Source organism: Octopus sinensis, linkage group LG10 (assembly GCF_006345805.1).
Source record: "Octopus sinensis linkage group LG10, ASM634580v1, whole genome shotgun sequence".
Lineage (NCBI taxonomy): Eukaryota > Metazoa > Mollusca > Cephalopoda > Octopoda > Octopodidae > Octopus > Octopus sinensis.
Genome location: NC_043006.1, coordinates 74,329,676 through 74,342,045, shown reverse-complemented (window position 1 = coordinate 74,342,045; position 12,370 = coordinate 74,329,676). Strand labels below are relative to the sequence as shown.

Genomic DNA, 12,370 nt, shown 5'->3' with positions numbered 1-12,370 from the left:
ACAGCACTGGGATAGATAGCAAACTACGTTATTTGTGCATATTTGTTTGTTGAAGCATTTTTTTCTCATTTGACACAATTATATTTCTAGGTTCACCTCGTTTCTATATTTCTGTTGTAGTTCTATATTTAAGAGATGAGGAATTACGTACATTATATTATTTACAATTGACGGAATTTTGTATCATCCTGTTTGTTTTTAACACAACTTTTCGGCTGGTATACCCTCCAGCGTTCATCAGGTGTCTTGGGGAAATTTCGAACCTGGGTTCGCATTCCTAAGGTATTTTTCGATGTTGTTGTTATCATCATCATCATCATTATTATCATCATCATCATCATCATCATTATCACTATTATTATTATTATTATTATTATATTATTATTATTATTATTATTATTATTATTATTGAGTGAGAGAGCAGTGCATGCCATCAAAGTGACACTGGGGTAAAATATACGAAGCCCAATATACCCATCATGACTACCCGTCTGATAAGGGTACACCAGGCACATGCATCACAACCATATGTGCGCGACATGGTAATCTTATTATTATTATTATTATTATTATTACTATTACTATTATTATTATTATTGAGTGAGAGAGCAGTGCATGCCATCAGAGTGACACTGGGGTAAAATATACGAAGCCCCGTATACCCATCATGACTACCCGTCTGATAAGGGTACACTAGGCACATGTATCACAACCATATGTCTGCGACATGGTGATCTCATATAAAAATAAACAGCACATGAACTTGCAGGTGGGGCCCAGTTAGAATTTTCTTCTGGTTGAGTAACTCATCCCGTTCAAAAGGTCCCTGAATAAGGGTTGTTTAAGGATGTTGAACAAAACACCCAAGTTTCCAGAAGTGAATTATTCAAATCCCAAAGAATCTCTCTCAAGACATGGCTATGATGATCCCCCACTACTTTTCCTCGTTTATCAGAGATGCACATATCGTCAGCCACTAAGGGTCTTGCTCAACTGATTAAGGTCAAACAACTGACAAGCAAATCTTTGGTATTGAGCAGAATATTTGCTGTAGGTCATCTTTTATACCAAGACTCAGGTCACTGCCTGGAATCAAACTCAGAATCTTGGGGTTAATAGATCGCGCTTTTAACGACAACGCCAGATGCCCGTGGGCGTAGTGCTTAAGAGCGCGGACTACTAACCCCATGATTCCGAGTTCGATTCCAGGCAGTGATCTGAATATTAATAATAATAATAATAATAATAATAATAATAATAATAATAATAATAATAATAATAATAATAATAATAATAATGATAATAATAATAATAAGGGTGGGTGCATATTTCCTTATAGTAGATGTGAGCTTTCATTCTGAAACAGCTCTGAGTAAGGGCGGTTGCCATATACTCTTAAGCAAGTTACTTGCTGCCTTGCAATGGTCAAGAAACGCTGTAAGAAAACTTCGGATGCATTATGGATTGTTATTTTTGCATGCATGGCACAACGGCTTGTGAACATTTTCCCATGGGTAGTAAGCAGTCCTTATTCGTAAGTTAAAGGAGAAACCTCAATTCAGTAATCCCTCGACTATCGCGATTGTTACTTTCCGAAAAACCCGGATAGGTGAAAATCCGCGAAGTAGAAACACTAGTGTATTGTATATATGTTTTATTAGTTTCATAATTTGTATATATTTATTGCATTATAAATGGAAAGCAACACCACAGAGGAATCGAGTTAACCTTAAATAATAAACCACGATAGGCGAACAGCGATAGGTGAATCGCGATAGGTGAACTGCGATGTGTGAAATTCGATATGCCGAAGGATTATTGTATCAGATGCTCGACCAGCAAAACTAACACTGTAAAAAAAACAAAATCTGCTATGGAAAAGATAAAGTGTAGATATTTCATTAAACGTGGAGGTCCAGCTGGGGAGGAACATATGCGCCATAGAAACCGGGAAACTGGCTCGGCTTGAAAAGGGCGCATAAATAAATAAAAAAATAAATAAATAAATAAATAAATCTCATTAAACAAGATTAGAGAGAACTTCCCATATGGTGTACCAATAGATGAAGCTATTTAAATATGTGCCTCGTAAAAGCAAAAACAGGTCAGATTATATTATTTCGAAAGCACAAGAATATTTTCAGTCATATGTAGCTCTAACATATATACGGGCAAAACGCCCCTCCCGCGTCCAATGGACGGTGCTGAGTTGTCAAACATTTAAACCAAATTTTCCCAAAACTTTTCATTAAAAAATAATTAAGCATGCCTTTATTTCAATAAAATTTTTGGTTTTGTTAAACGAAGTTAAGGCAAAAATAAAAATTCTTGAGAAACCAAATAGTCTTTCATTCCTTCGTGCCAAGTGTGAACAAAATATCTCTTTTGCGTCTTACATTTTTGGTCTCTTAAATATACTGCATTTTGTGGCATTATTCCAAGCCAGCCGGCTTTTTTGGCGCAAACTGTACGTGCATTTTTCTCGCGTACGCGTAGTATCGATCTCAACAGCTGATGTGCTTGCGCGTACAAATGCACGTTCCCACGGCTTTATCGGTCGCATTCTCATCTGGACTCGGTTTTTGTAATTTTTTTCAAGACTTATACACGCCCTGATGCCGTTGGTATCTACATATCAAATTTGAGTTCGATCGGATGGAGGATGCCCAAGATCCTACAAGACACACACACACACACACACGCACACACAAACAGAACGGATTTTATATAATAGATGTGTGTATGTATGCGTATGTGTTTACCAGCGCATCCAAGGACGTGTTTTTGCATGTGTTTAAAGTATATTCGGATGATAATGATGACGATGCCCGTGATAGTTGAACGGCGATCACGCTGAGGTTGCAGGCGGTGATGCTGGTAATGGTGATGATGGGGTGGCAATGGTGGTGGTGATGCTTATTGTAGGAGGTAATGTTTATTGTTGATAGCGATGATGATGATGATGATGATTATGATACTGAAGACGACGACAACGATGATAACGATGTTGATGTTGATGATGGCGGTGGTAGCGGCGGCGGCGGTGTTGGTGGTGGTGGTGGCGGCGGTGATGCTGGTGGTGGTGATGGTGCTCATGCTGGTGCTGGTTGTGGTGGTGGAGGTGTTGGTGGTGGTGATGGTAGTGGTTGTAGTGGTGGTGGTAACGTGTTGGTGTTGGTTGATGATGATGATGATGATGATAATGACATATTCGTGATCATGATGATGATTATTAAGGCTAGGATAAATGATTGAAACCGACACAGCATAGGTGCTCATAAAATTAATTACGAGTTAGTTTCGGATTACGTAACCTCTTGCAGATAAAAGGATAAATATCGCCCCATGCTCCAGATAGGAATGAGTACCATTCTATTACCGATAACACTTCGGTGCCTATTAATGAGGCGTGTGAGATTAAGAGTCTCGACCATAGATGCAAGAGATACAATGAAACGGCTGGAACAGATATGAAACCGCTACATGACCTAATATCCTCAAACATTCTCTGATCGCCTGAAATGGATTGTACTTAAATTCTTTCGTCTGTGTGGGTGTGTGTGTGAGTGTGTGTGTGAGTGTGTGTGTGAGCTTATAGTCACGTGTGTGTATATGTACATACATGCAGGCTTACATACATGCATGTATGCACACATACATCGGCCTGGGATATGTAACACACTGCTTAAATACCAGTCTTGAGAAATTAGGCTTCTCAAAACCAGAAAGGAGAAAATTGATTCGAAGACTGCAGATTCAAGCCATCACTGGAACTATAAAAATCTGTAAAACTTTCCAGAAGTTTATCATTCAAATATATATGAGCATGTTTTAGATATGCAACTATATGGATGAGAATACATACATAAAGCAATACAAATCTGCATATATACATACATACATACATACATACATACATACATACATACATGCATACATACATACATGCATACATACATACATACATACATACACTGTTGTTGATGTTGAAATTCCAATGGTGGAGCCTCGGATTTTGGTTAGAAACCGACTCTTTCTCTATTGGAAAGAAATATTGAAATAATGATACACACACACACACACACACACACACACAAAAACACACACACACACACACGCACACACACTCGAATATATACAGGGTCGGCCAAAAGTCAGCCGACAGTAAATCAAGATTCCATAAATACTTGATATGCAATTTTATTTTTTCATTCCAATTATAATGTTTAATAATTGAAAGCTCGGAGGTAAATTCAACTTTTTGTTTTCCAACATTTGACTACTAATTAAGTGAAGTCTCATATAAATGAATTTCCTGTTTCACTCTTGAAATTAGATGAGTTTTGATTTACTGTCAAGTGAATTTTGGCCAACCCTGTGTATATACAGACATAATTATATATACACACACACACACACACACACACACACACACACACACACACACCACACACACACACACACACAAACACACACACACACATATAAGGTGAGCATTCTTCCACTCACAATTATTTGAATCGAGACTAAAAATATTAAAGGACTTGGCAGCTTATATATCTAGTATATATATATATATATATATATATATATATATACATATGTATGTATGTATGCATAAATTGTACTGAACAGCGTGTCAGATTTTCAACCGATTAAACCAGTTATACAATGAATTATAAAATTAGAATGTGAAAGGCATTTGGACTCATCATTAGCTTGGACAAGACTGTTGTAATGTTCCAGTCTTCACCAAGAAATCCATATGTGGAACCAGCTATCTTCGTTGAAGGAACAATTCTGAAAGTGGTAGACAAGTTTGTCTACCTGTGCAGCACACTCAGCCGTTCTTGCTCCTTGGATGATGAAATATCTTTCAGGCTGCAGAGAGCAACTGATTCCTTCTGGTCTCTTCAGTCTCGTGTCTGGTCCCAGCATGGCATCACAAAGCAAACAAAAATTGCTGCGTACCGTGCATGTGTACTGACATCGCTCCTTTACTCATGTGAGACATCGACCCTTTATGAATGCTAGCTGGAACTTAAAGACTCCAGACACACAGTTACTGAGGACAGCTGATATCTTGAGTATTGAGGCGGTGGTGCACAAGCATCGGTTACGTTGGACTGGACACCTTATAAGCATGGAGGATAGCAGGATCCTTAAGCAGATGCCATATGGGGAACTTGTGAATGGAAAGAGACCCCAGCAGAAACAAAGGCTGCGATTTAAGGACTATGTCAACTCTTCATAAAAAGGCCCGTGATATGCAAGAGACTGACTATGAGAGCGATGACTGTCATCGACACAGATCGAGAAAACAGGTTAAGGAGGAGTCAACAACTTTTACGAGAGCACATACTTGGCATGAAGAACTTAAGCGTACTGCTCGAAGCGTACTGCTCGAAAGCGTACTGCTCGAAAGCGTACTGCTCGAAAGCGTACTGCTCGAAAGCGTACTGCTCGAAAGCGCACTGCTGGTGTGGTGAATGGGGAAAGCTTGGTTTGCAATGTATGCAGTTGTATATGCTTGTCAAGAGCAGGGCTGATTAGCCAGTAACGGAGCCGCAAATGCAAAATATAAGTTAGTCCAAGAGCGCGAAAAATCTTCCTGAAGGTCAGCAGTAGTCTTCCTCGATCAAGAGTTGACGGCCATCATATATATATATATATATATATATATATATATATATATATAGTTAATCCAAACATGAAAACACAAAGAGAAAACACAACGCGAGGACGTGGAACAAATATAGTATTATTGGGCGCTCAGGAAGGAAGGAAAGAAGGAAGGTTTAACGTTTCGAGCGGAGCTCTTCGTCAGAAACATAGGAAAAGGAAAGATCCAAAGAAGGTAAGACGGAGAAAAAAAATTCCCAACGGTACACACACGGTCACATTTTGAATGAATTATATATATATATATATATATCGGATAGTCAGTAAATCATAAATCCGAAAGAGCAGCACAGTCTAAGTTATAGAGCAATAAGATAGAGTAATTAGATAGACTTGTGGCCAGTCTACAACTTTACCCAGGGTTTCACGTCCATAAAACGCTTAGCTTTTGAGCGTTTCTTCAGACCCTAATGGCCGATGGCTTATAGCCTCTCTTCAGTGAAGAGCGTCTAACTATCTATATCTAATACACACACACACACATACATATATACACATACCTACATATATATATATATATATATATATATATATATATATGTGTGTGTGTGTGGGTGTGTGTGTACGCGTTTTAGTCATTCATCTGTGGCCATGCTGTAGAAGTTCGTATTTTCTAAAACAGATCCATTAGACGAGCGGTTAGACAGAAGGACGTAAACAGACAAACACTGGTTGTGAGGTGGTGTATGGACAGATCATCACAAAGAAACGGAGACGCGCACACACACACAGAAGCAAGCACACACACACACACTCGAACACACACGCACAGACACACAAATGCACTCACGCACACACATACACACACCCACGCCTCCACACACACACAACATAATAATTTCGCAATTCTTATTTTCAGATTGGTGAATACCATTTCAATTTTTATCAATAAAACTTTATTAAAGCGTACATTATCTCACATATTCCACAAATTTTTTTCACAGTAAACCATTCTGGGAGACACTGATCTGAGCATCTTGCCCTAAGAGAAACAATGCAAAAGCCCATACGGCGGCGGGTGTGGTGGTGTGGAGGACATCTGGTATTTTTGTTGTTGTTGTTGTTTTCTTTCAAATGGACAGATATGACAATATAATCTACTATACAGTAAAGCTGAAAAAAATAGATTGGTGCGTGACGTCTGAAATGAAGGTGGACATAGATTGCCGGAGCAAGGCTGATGTTCCGTCGATGACGACGATGACGGCCACCACCACCACCACTACGACGACGACCACCACGACCACGACCACGACGACGACGACCACCACCACCACCACCACGACCACCACCACCACCAACAACAACAACAACAACGACCTACTACTACTACTACTACTACTACTACTACTACTACAGCACTAACAACAACAGCAACAATGAACAGAAACCGTATGATTTGAATGTGAAGATGGCGCAAGAAGCGTATTTTTTCGGTGTGTAGTTCGAATTGCCCGCAGTGAAATCGTGCGGTTGATGCATATCTACCATCGCTTCAGGCTGAAGAAACCGATGATAAGTAGCAGTCGAATAGCATCTCCATTTTCTCTAAAAAAGATGACCTAGCTTGACTCTCACTGTCTCTTTGTATGCGTGGGTGGATATCTCCAAGTAAATGTGTCTTTGTATAGATAGTGTATTCACTTACTATCTCATGTGTGCATACACATAGAAGTACTTATACATACATACATGCATACATACATAGATACATACGTACATACATACATACATACATACATACATACATACATACATACATACATACATACATACATACATGTATATATATATGTATGTATGTATATGTACTTATGTATATATAGAAACATGCACGCACATCCGCGCACGCCAGCACACACACACACACAACAGAGAGAGTGGGGATATTGGCAGAATTTACCAAAGCTATATATATATACATGTGTGTGTGTGTGTGTGTGTGTGTGTGTGTGTGTGTGCTTCGGTAAAACTTATATTGTGTAATATCGTTAAAGAAAATCTACAGGAAAATTATCGCGAGGAGTAGAAAATCCAACGTTTCGGACAGCGTTTTTCTTCAGAGAAAACATGGAGAGAAGTTATTGAGAAGCAGCAGATTTTACAGAGACAATGTAAAACTCTGCTGTCACTCATTTACTTCTCCCCTGAAGGTCAATGCAGGGAACGCTGGTTTTTGAACTCCTCACGTGAAGTTCACCGTTCTCTTTTCATCGAATTTACTGCACTATAATGAATCCTCAAATCTTTTCTTGGACAATGCGAATTCGTATAACCAGGCAGACATTTATAAACTGTAAGAAAATTTGCTTAGGTAGCAACATGATACTGTGAGGGTTATGATGTGTATTGCAAGAATGGTATAAGTTTAAATCTGATCAAAATCGCTTTAATCTTGAACTGAAAGTTGCCCTGATCAAAAGACACGTTTACTCGGAAAGTTTATTGTGAAATGCATCGATCAAAAGTGAAAGTGCGTTTCATGAAATTACAGTAGCTAAAGTTGAGGCTGAATAGGAATGGCATAGGAAAATATTATGCCTGTTGGCATCAAATGTTTTCTCTTTTCGAGTGAACGACAGAATATATAAGGCTTGCATATGAAGCGCGATGTTTTCAAGTGAGCTAGATATGATTATTGAATGCGAAATATGTTCGATTCTGAGACGAACATACCTCGTTGGATAAGTACAGAGCGGTGACCTGGCAGAAACGTTAGCACGCCAGGCGAAATGCTTAGCGGTATTTCGTCTGTCGTTACGTTCTGAGTTCAAATTCCACCGAGGTCGACTTTGCCTTTCATCCTTTCAGGGTCGATAAAAAAGTACCAATTTCGCACTGGGGTCGATATAATCGACTTAATCCCTTTGTCTGTCCTTGTTTGTCCCCTGTATGTTTAGCCCCTTGTGGGTAGTAAAGAAATATATATTTACAATCAGCGTGTTTGAATGACGGATCTGAGAAAGAGAATGTTCATTGGAAAATTCAGTTATAGTATAGGTGACTGAGTTGGTATGGATATATGACGCATATGAAGGCCTACAGATGGGTGAAAAAGGTTTAAACGGGCAAAGGGCTAGAAAGAGAAAAACAAAAGTGAAAGACTGGGGAAGAGGTGGAAAGATGTGGAGATTCAATAAGGGAATGGCATGGAATGAAAGCAAACGGCATAATTCTGTGATAGAGTAGACCTGTCGGACAGGGTATTGCGTGTCAGTGCAGGGCTGATGAAGATGATAATTATGTTGTTGTTGTTATTGTTGTTGTTGTTGTTGTTGACGACGACGATGATGGTGATGACGACGACGACGATGATGATGACGATGACGATGATAATGATGATGATGAAGATGATGATGATGAAGATGATGATGATGATGCTGCTGCTGATGATGATGATGTTGGTGAAGCTGCTGCTGCTGCTGCTGCTGCTGATGATGATGATGATGGACGGTTATGGAGAAGATGAGTATATCGTTACCCATTCAATTTAAGAATTCATCCGTCACGAAGGGGACGTTCAAAAGAGACCGATTCCGATCCAGGTACAAATATTCATCTCGTTCCCATAACACATACAGACACAGGCGAACAGACACAAATGCATATATATATATATATATATATATATATATATATATATAATATATATATATATATATGCATGCAACAAAAGCACACGAGTTTCAATCATAAACAAGATTTACCTGCATACTGATAGTTCAAATAAACGCACACACATACACAAACACACACACACATATATATATATAATACATAAACGTATATATTTCCGTATATACATATATATACATATGTATGTATATACATACCTGTATCTATATGTATATCTATCTATCTATCTATCACGATATATATACACTCTTTATTTGTTTCAGTCATTTGAGTGTGGCCATGCTGGAGCACCGCCTTTTAGTCGAGCAAATCGATCCCAGGACTTATTCTTTGTAAGCCTAGTACTTATTCTATCGGTCACCTTCGCCGAACCGCTAAGTTACGGGGACGTAAACACACCACTATCGGTTGTCAAGCGATGTTGGGGAGACAAACACAGACACACAAATATATACACACACACATGCATATATACATATATACAATGGGCTTCTTTTAGTTTCCATCTACCAAATCCACTCACAAGGTTTTGGTCGGACCGAGTCTATAATAGAAGACACTTGCTCAAGGTGCCACGCAGTGGGACTGAACCCGGAACCATGTGGATCGTAAACAAGCTACTTACCACACAACCACTCCTACGCCTATATGTATAATGAGTAAAGACCATGAATAACCATGGGATTGCACATAGAGATTGTTTATGGAAGACCAGCAGTCGCCTATGCATACGAGCCCCCACTCTCTACGACACGGATTTCACCTATGGGAAAGGCAAATGCCGATACAGCCTGGGACCAGTAACATTGCAACTCATTTCTACAGCTGGGTGAACTGGAGCAACGTGAAAAATAAAGTGTCTTGCTCAAGAAAGCAACTCACAGCCCGGTCTGCAAATCGAATTCACTACCTCATGATTGTAAGCTCAACGCTCTAACCACTAAACCATGCGCCTTCGTGCACAAATCCAAACACACATACGCATGCACACACACATATAAAACACACACACATATATACATGTATATATACTTATATATATATACATATACGTTATACACATACGCATACGCACGCGCACACACACGCGCGCGCTCATATCACGATCTGTTTAAAATGTACCGGAATTTCAATGTTTGTAAACATGGATATATGCATATCAAAGGTGGATGGAGACACGCAATAAAGCATATGCATATAAAAAGTTATCAAACTTAGATAGCAATGTATACACGAACACAAACACCCACCCACACACACACACACAGACACAGACACACACAAACACACGCACACACATACACACACACTCACATACAAACACACGTGTATGTATATCTATACATATATACGTATACACACACACAGATGCACACACTCATGTGTGTGCGTGTGTGTGTGTGTATGTATATATTTCGCTCTCTCTTTCAGTCACACATACACACACACACGCGCACACACACACACGCGCACACACACACATGCAAATACAAACGCAAACAAAATGTAATAAGTCTGTTTCAACGTGAAATATTTTCAATAAATTTTAAAAATAGAAAGTTCAATTGAATATATTCATTCACTCATGTAAAACACATTCACTGCGTGATGGACATGTACTGATAAAAAATACAAACTTTCATAGCTATATTCATTGATTGATTTCTATAAGATATACGTACATACATACATGCATACACACACACACACACACACACACACACACTCATATATATATATATATGTCTTCATACATATATACAAACATGCACACAAACATAAAAGGAAAACACACATAAATGTGTGTGTGCATATATATATATATATATATATATATATATATATATAGATATAGGATAGATAGATAGATAGATAGATAGATAGATAGATAGATAGATAGATAGATAGATAATATAGGTACTTTTAACGGGAAGTTTAACTGTACTCAAGTTATTGACTCTGCTACATATATGTACGTACGTACGCATGTATGTGTGTATTTATGAGTGTATGTATGTATGCGTGTATGTATGTATTTATGTATGTATGTACATATGTATGTAGGTAAGTATGTATGTATGTATATCTCTCTCTGTCTCTGTATCTATATATATATTTATACATACATACATACATATATATATATATATATATATGTGTGTGTGTGTGTGTATCCCTGTGAGTCTGTGTGTGAAAGTGTGTATATATATATATATATATATATATATATATATATATTATATATACATGTTCCTGAGTAAGCACATAAATGTTAACCAGAGTGGAAAAACTGTCCGACGAACGTGAACGTGAAACTCTGAGTAACAGTTTTTTGTTATTTTCTGCTGCTTTTCAATAAATTATATATATATAATATATATATATATATATATCTAAGAAAAATAGTAAAGTGTGAAAAAACGACAGAAGGCTTTCTATATATAATATATATATATATATATATATATATATATATACAGAGATAGATAGATGGATAGATAGATAGAGAGAGAGATAGATAATAGATAGATAGATAGATAGATAGATGAATGTATGTGGATGAATCTATGATGAAGATAATTCAAAGAAGTTCAAATCTCGACCAGTATTTAAAATTTGCAATTAATATTCCGTATTAAAACAAACTTGGTCTGTCCTAGTTATTTTCCATAATTTTAAAATTTTATAAACATTTTTTCTTGCATTTCACGTTCGATAATGAAACGAATTTTTCAATGATCCAATAACGAAAGTGAAAGTAAAGAGTTTCCTTACTTTATCACTAATCCAAAGTGACATTAACTATATTAATGTTTATAGTTGATATATAGACACAAGGGGGAAAACAATATATAATAAATAGAAAAAAGATGAAAGGCGTACTTACTAACAATATTGTGTCACTCCACAGCGTAATTCTTAGTTTTTCTGTTTGTTTTTTTGTCTTCTTTTTGTTTTTGTTTTGTCTTTTATCCGTTTAGTTCGCGCCTTTTTATATTTATGTTCGATTTTATATTTGCCATGTAGCTATATCTACGTGGAATGGTAAACG

The 12,370-nt window shown here is 37.6% G+C and overlaps 1 protein-coding gene across 1 annotated transcript in view; it reads right to left on the bottom strand.

Moving 5' to 3' along the window:
- Positions 1–12,364, bottom strand: part of LOC115216255 (gonadotropin-releasing hormone receptor) — a 223,342-nt gene extending 210,978 nt beyond the window's left edge. The window contains exon 1 of the mRNA XM_036506962.1: positions 12,206–12,364. The gene's annotated coding sequence lies outside the window, so the exon portion shown is untranslated. The remainder of the gene's footprint in view (positions 1–12,205) is intronic.
- Positions 12,365–12,370: the final 6 nt, after the last annotated feature.